Raw genomic sequence first — 7,587 nt, forward strand, 5'->3', positions numbered from 1 at the left:
AAAGAGTCTCAGATGTATCATCTATGCAAAGCAATTCTTCAAGTCTCTGAAGTGGGAATTTGGAATGCCTCAAATACATTATATCAATTTTTGTTTTGTCTTGAAATAAACCTACATATAGATATCCAAGTATGATTAAAAATAACTGTGTGTGGGGGGGATCCTTGGTGCTCTCTGAGCTTGGTTGTTTCCTTGCAGATGTTTCATTACCCAAGCTAGGTAATATCACCAGTGCTCCAAGCTCAGAGGGCACCAAGGACCCCTCATTTCAACCCTGACCTACAAATATTCTCCTTTATTGGAAATAACAGTGGAAAAGTAGATATTTCTCCCAAATTAAAATCAGATATTGTAACTTTTAAACAAGTTAAATGTGAATTTGATTTCTAATAGTACTAATATAAGTTTCAGATAGTAAAGTTATACTAGACTCTATTAAATTATTTAATTAATTATCTTCAGAATTTAGACTGCCTTACTTCTTAGTAACTGTCAGGGACAAGAAATCAGGAGCCAGAATAGAGGATAGATAGATTAAACAAATAATCTTATAAGGACTACACAACTACTCTATGTCAAGGCCTGGATGAACGACCATTTTTTTGTGATTTTCTGAAAATAATTAAGGTGGGGCCATACAGTTCCCTGGGGGATGTCGTTCCAGAGGTTAAATTACTATAATGGAGAAAGCATGTTTCCTGAGTCCCATAAGAGTTAATCATCAGGTCACTCTGTTTAATCACCTTGTATAATCATCAGATCACATAGTAGCCCCAATCTGCCAGATATTACTGAATGAGCCAAGATAATTAGACTTCTGCCTAGTTCTAATAAGGTAGTTTGGTGTTGTTGTTAAGGTGCTGGAAATCAAGAGACTGTGATTTCTAGGCCTGCCTTAGACATGAAAGCCAACTAGGTGATCTTGGATCAGTCATGCTTAATAATGACATAAAAATCACCTAATCCACCTCACAGAATTGTTTTAATATAGAAAATCAAAGCCAGTAGTATTAGGTTTGTTGGTCTCCTTGGGTTATATACATATGCATATGCATATGCATATACATATGCATATACATATACATATACATATACATATACATATACATATACATATACATATACATATACATATACATATACATATACATAGAATAAAAATATAACAGTCTAATCATTCATGGCTTCCTCCAAACTAGAGTGACTATCTGTGATGTAATACTACAGTTTAAAGAGCGCTCTTACTTCCATTGTTTGGACATAATAGGAAATCTTGGTTTAATAAATGCTGACAAAATGTATTTGCTGAAATACAATGCATGCAAGGAGAAGGAGGGCAAGCACAAGTATGAATTGCAGAGGTATGCAGTTCATTCTCAGTGTGATAAACTTTATTTGTGGGACAAAGATAACCACTTCTGAATAGACCACATCACTCTTAGAATTTGCCGTTATGCCAGAGATTTGTACAAAACCTCTCTGGCAGATGTTGAAAATGATGTGTTTAGTGGCATGAGGGCTCAGGGCTTATGATACACAACATCTTTTTTAAAAACATGCTGTGCATTACCACCAATACTGTAATACTACTGATGATCTAGGTCATGTTTTCATACTATACAATGTACTTTTAAAACAATGCTGAATGAACAATTTATTTTTATGCCATTATTAAGCATTTTGAAAGATGTGAAGACTGTGTGCAAACATGAGTCCATTTTGTCTGATTAATGCTAACCCATCTTATATTTAATTTTGAGCCTCCTCTCTTAAAATACATCATGCCGGATCAGAACTTTAAGAAGCTTCCTTGCTTTTGTTACTTCCTGATTTAATTATGGTCATTTAACACAACTCCATTATCCATGCTGCTGTATCATTGATTATAAACATACCTACCGAACTCTTAATCATGGCTGCAAAGGAAGATTGTCTTATTTAAAGGTTTTAAAATTTCATCATTTAATTTAATTATCTTTTCCCAGAAATGAGAAGGAAATGAAAAGCCTCATATGAGTAAAGTATCCATGAGGCAATGTAGAGAAGCATTTTTGCTGCAAATTCACTAATTCTAGCTATAATCACTAGCAATGTTTTTGTTTTACAGACTGGTATGATTTGGCAAAAGAATAAAATTGCTTTTAAAGTACAAAAATAATTATGAACCACTTGAAACGTAATGTCTGTGTTTTATTTCTCATCAGAATTCATTAGTGTGTAACATCAATAATTTAGCCCATCATTTGCCAACACTGACTTGGCTCAGTAGTTCAATCATGTAACCCTGTAAACTCACTTTCCATTAAAATGAATGTTGCTGACAAAGGATAACTAAAGAGATACTTCATTTATTAGCTAAAGAGATACTTCATTTATCAACATTTTTAAATTAGGAGTTTGGGACCACAGACATTTAGCTGGATAAAATATTTCAAGAAATCTATACCAAAGGACAAAAGATGTATGTGGAATCATCTCACGTTACTCAAAATGACAAATGCCTTTGCATTTGTTTGTGTGTATGGGTGGGTAACATGGTTTATCACACTCCTCCAGAGGCAGGAAGAAGCAAATGATCAAGTGACCCATAGGATGACAGCTTGTCTGTAAAACAATGAAGTCCTATATCTTTGTAGAATTAGGACTGATTTCTCTACATCTGTTTTTCCATGTAACAATCCATACTGAAGTCAGCCTGCATGTGTTAAATCTATCTGGATAGTATAGAAAGTAATCTGATGGCTGGCTTAGCAGATACCAAAGACTGAGTGCCTCAGAATCTAACATACTGTTAAGTGAATCACATTTCTCATACAAAAAGTCTAAACACAAGCAAATTTTCTTTCTATTTCTGAGCAGTACTTTGAAGACTTAATTTGAAATTTATCACAATAGCTATTACTTTTCTCCACTTTTTAAAATAATGTCTGTGATATTTAGATTCTTCTTCCTAATGAGTTATTAGATTAAGAGAACTGGCAAAGAAAACAGGACAATTTTTCAAGGATCTAAACATATACTTGTGATACTGTACTTTAGGCTGGTGCTACTTATTTCTTTGTGTATTATTGACATTAATTCAAATTAGGGAAGGCAGGGAGGAATTTGCTAACGTCATGCCGATGTTGTTTGGCTTTCCAGTCAGTTGGTAAGAAGGCTTGCATTGAGAAACATATATAATGTCCATTATGCTACCTACGTTTGTCATCCAAATTGATTTCTAAACCATTGTTTATTTCAAACGTAGTTCTACTCTATGGATACATAGATAAAATAATGTTATACAGCATACTTTATTTTTTTAAATGTAATTTTCTGTACTTTATTGCAACAATGCAAATAGGTGAATACACAGAGTCGAAGTATTTTGGACAGACAATAGAACAGTTTCCTGGATATTAGTCCACTGTATCCTTCTTCTTTTAGTTTCTCTCTTTCCTTTTTTCTTCTTCAGACAGTGGAAGATTCTAAACTGTTTGACTTTTCAAGCATCTTGCTCGTTTTTGCTATGAGTTGGAAACAGGAGGACTGTTCTTGCTTTACATCAGAAACATTGTTCCTACTTTCTTTCTTCCAAATGCCAGTGAATATTAGTTTTTATATCACAGGATGTTTCCCCATGATGATGCAGTATTGTGAAGCCTCTGCTATGCAATTGCAATGCAAGCATAATTGCATATCTGTTTGCTTGGGAATAAACACAATGTCAATATATCTTACTAATGAATATGCATATAAATTGCATTGTCATTTTCCTTGTATTTGTATTCAAATATGTGAAAGGGAAAATGGGGAAACTCTGAGCAGATTTTATTTTTTTGCAAAGTCATGTGATTTATTTAGTTCTCTGCCTGATTTCTCATTCCAAACGTTATCTTAATACAACTCTTTGCTGAAAATTAAGGAAACACTTGCAGTTATTCACAACTGGAAATGCAAATAGGATCTCAAAAATAAATGGATGGAATTCAGTCTGGTCCTGAATTTACAGCATTCATTCCATTCTGTTCCACCCTCCTCTACTGTTGGTGTAATGTGGGAACATGCTGGTAAACAGCTTTGCCATCTGAAATTATTGCCAACAGTACCAGTAAAACTACACATTGTTGCCCACACAAAAATCATTACCACAAGCTTTACAATAAATTAATCAGCTGATACAAAAGTCCAGAATAATGAAGCCAAATAATCAAACAAAAATTTCAGAAGTATTGTAGATTGGTGAGTGTCTCATCTGGTGCAGGAATGAGCCAAATATTATAGTTGTGATGCCTTTATATCTTGTAAGTGGTCCCAATTCCAGTTTGCCAGTTCATGGTGTATTTAGGCATATAAAGATACAGTATTAGTTTATTTTCTAATATGCTTTCTGTTTTCAAGTTTCCTATTATTTAGCCATTTTCTCTGCATATATAACTTTTGTTAATGTAGGTCATAGTTGACTACTGATTTTAAGATTCTTGAAAGATTCATTCTCCTTCCTCTTAAGTAATCTTTCTTCTGTGACTTCAGATATCAATATCCTCCAGTAACCAGAATACTGAAAATACTGTAATGTTTATTATATAATAACCATCATTTGTTACAAACAAGCGTATCTAGGATTACATCTCAGCATCAGCTGGAGAAAGGTATGAAGTATCTTTACAAAATCTAATGAACTACAACTCCTTATTAAACATATTTTCTGTAATGTTCTTTACATAACTGCAAACTAGATCATATACTTTCAGCTTTTTATGGACTTTGCCAAATAAGCACAATTCTTTGATTATATGACACTCTGAATCTGTGTCTCTCTTTCTTACTCCCTCCATTGTCAATACTTTTCCTTTGAATTAGAACATGCAAATATTCAAAGATCCATTTTGGTGCAGTGGTTAAGGCATCACGCTAAAAACTGAGAGACTTTGAATTCTAATCCTAATCCCATTTTAGACATCTTAACCAGCTAGTTAGCTTTGGGCCAATCTTTCATCTCCAGGAAGAGAGGCAATGGAAACTGTTTCCAAAAAAACATTGCCAAGAAAACTGCAGAGACTAATCCATGCAATTTGCCAGGAGTTAAAAACTGAAAGTAACCCCCTAAAACTGTATATATTTAGACAGGAATACTTGGAAAAGGAAAGTATCTCTTATTGAACTCTAATTTCCCTAATCAATTTAAATGTAACTTCTGTTTTGAGGTCCAAGAGTCTTATTCTCTGCCACATGCAAGTTATGGTTTGCACTACTGATCCAAGTGGAGACTCCAGTATCCTTATAGGAAAAGAAGCATACAATTGGTCTTTTTCCATGCAAAGATGATACTTGAATTTTAATTCATGGCATGGCTTAAGTCTCTTGTCTATTTGTTATCTGCATTTCCATTGGCATATCTGCTTACTCTTAATAATAAAGGTGTTTGTTTAACAAGGTTGTCCACTTTAACCTTTTCAGTTATTTAAATGTCTTACTCATGTCATGCATGGTTCCTTCCAGTTTTTCCTGAAAGATAGAACTGCTTTATTCCTAGATTGAATTTTTAAAATAGAATGTAGAAACAAAAAAATAAAACATTGCTTCTTCCTAATAAGAACCTTCTATATTTTTGTTATTATGGTCAAATGTTTGTGCTTATATATTTTAAGCTGCTGTCCTAAACACAAATATTAAAGAAAAAAATATCATAGAACCTTGTGTAGAACTTATTTCCAAAGTAGTGTATGTGCGAATATTAATAAGGAAACAGTCAAGTTTAAGTTCCAGTATTTTTACCTGGTTATGTTACTTATAACACTAAATACTAAATACGCTAAGTATTAATTTGCTGTCCTTATGGCTTCTAAATTCATATCATACTCACAGTCATAGTAGCTAAAGGAGTTTTCTCTCCATATTTATTTAAGTATTGTAAAGTTAATGCCTGTAATGAGAAATTCACCCTGAGACCTGGGATTGATAAATTAAGAAAGCTATGCAAATCAGACTAGTGGCCTTTGAAGCACTATTATTTTCAAAATGCATTCCTACCATTAAAATTTTAGTATACTAATACATAGCCTTATTTCTAGAATGAAACCTGTCATGTCACATCCTTGGAAAACTGATTTTAAAAAAAGGTCAGATTAATTAATATTCTAGATGGAGCAGTGAACTCAACTAATCCCATTCTAGGTATAGTCAGTATTCTTTGTAGTGTACATTTACTACTAAATCATTACAAAAGGAACAAAGATGTGTTTGAAATAATTGGTCCTGATAAATCTTGATTCAGGTGTCACAATTTAATTCTAATTTATAGATCACTTTCTGATTCATCTTAGCAATAAACCAAGTTGTATGAAGTATTTATTTGGAATTCAAAGTGTGTTCTCCCTTATTTTAATAAATAATTCTGCATCTGTCTATCCAACATCCTGAAAGCAGTACTCTCTCTGATGGCATGCAAGCCATCGCCCCAGTTCAGCTCCGCTGTGCATGTGTGTGCGCACCTCCCACCGGCCAGCTGGTTTCTGCTGTGCATGTGCGGGAATGGGGCGTGTGCAGGGGGCCATGCATGAATGTGCATGGGGGCAAGGCACGTGTGGGGGGACGCATGCACATGCTTGGGTGTGGGGCACATACAGGGGGCAGGGCATATGCGTGGGGTAGGGCGCATGTGTGGGGCAGGGTGCATGCGTAGGGCAGGGCGCATGCGTGGGGGCCACACATATTTTGGGGGTCCGGGTGTGGGTGCGCACTTTCAGTCCAGAAAAAGTTAGTCATCACTGCTATAGAGTCTCCATTATCATATAACTATCACCTTAAGCATGTACTTTTCAGAGACACTTTACATACTCTATTTCAATAAGCAAAAAAAAAAAAAAAGAGTATGCTTCATATATGAATAATTTGCAAGTATATGGTGTATGAGTGTGTGCGCGTGTACTTTAAGAGCAGAATGGGGAAAAATTTTGCAACCAGTGCCCAGTTCTTCAGTTGCATAACATATAGCCCAGCAAACTGGCTTAGCAGATTTCTAAAAATTTGATTTCATTTTTTTGTTATAGCTACCCAAATGTAATATAATTTTACACAGTGACATAATTTTATACAGTGATTATGGGCTTTCTGAAAAAGAACATGGAGTACTTGTAAAACTATCTGAAAATTCTGAGAATGAGTAACTGGTGTACAATGGTACAAGAGGGCCATCTGTACAAATGAAAGAAAGCAAGTTGTCATCTGCATTGTCAGTATATGTAGCTCAGTAAATTCCCCTCTGTAATTACTATGAGTTTCATCTTTCTTTATGCAGTTGGTTTTAAGAAAACTGCAAAAGTGTCTGACTACTTTCTACACTGCAATGGGATTCCTTTGCTAAAATCACAATGGTCCAGAGATTCATAGTTCAATAGTTGGAAATGGGTGGTACCTGTATGCATCATATTAATAGAAGCAATCAGGGCTTGGAACCTTTCTCATCTTTCATAAAATGTAAAATGTGAGTTATCTATGCAATGTTCTTTTAAAAATGTAGGTCCTTTTCCATATTTCCATATATCCAGAATGACGTCTAGTTCATCTCCGTACTCAACTTGTAGCTTGTCAAAATCAGCCATTTTG

At 34.5% G+C, this 7,587-nt stretch overlaps 1 protein-coding gene across 1 annotated transcript in view; it reads left to right on the forward strand.

Annotated features, from left to right (window-relative positions):
* Window positions 1-7,587, forward strand: part of CCDC178 (coiled-coil domain containing 178) — a 112,644-nt gene that overhangs the window by 103,501 nt on the left and 1,556 nt on the right. The window lies entirely within an intron of this gene.

The sequence above is a fragment of the Pituophis catenifer genome, unplaced genomic scaffold (assembly GCF_029215685.1).
Source record: "Pituophis catenifer annectens isolate HBS135680 unplaced genomic scaffold, rPitCat1.0.hap2 SCAF_3, whole genome shotgun sequence".
NCBI lineage: Eukaryota > Metazoa > Chordata > Lepidosauria > Squamata > Colubridae > Pituophis > Pituophis catenifer.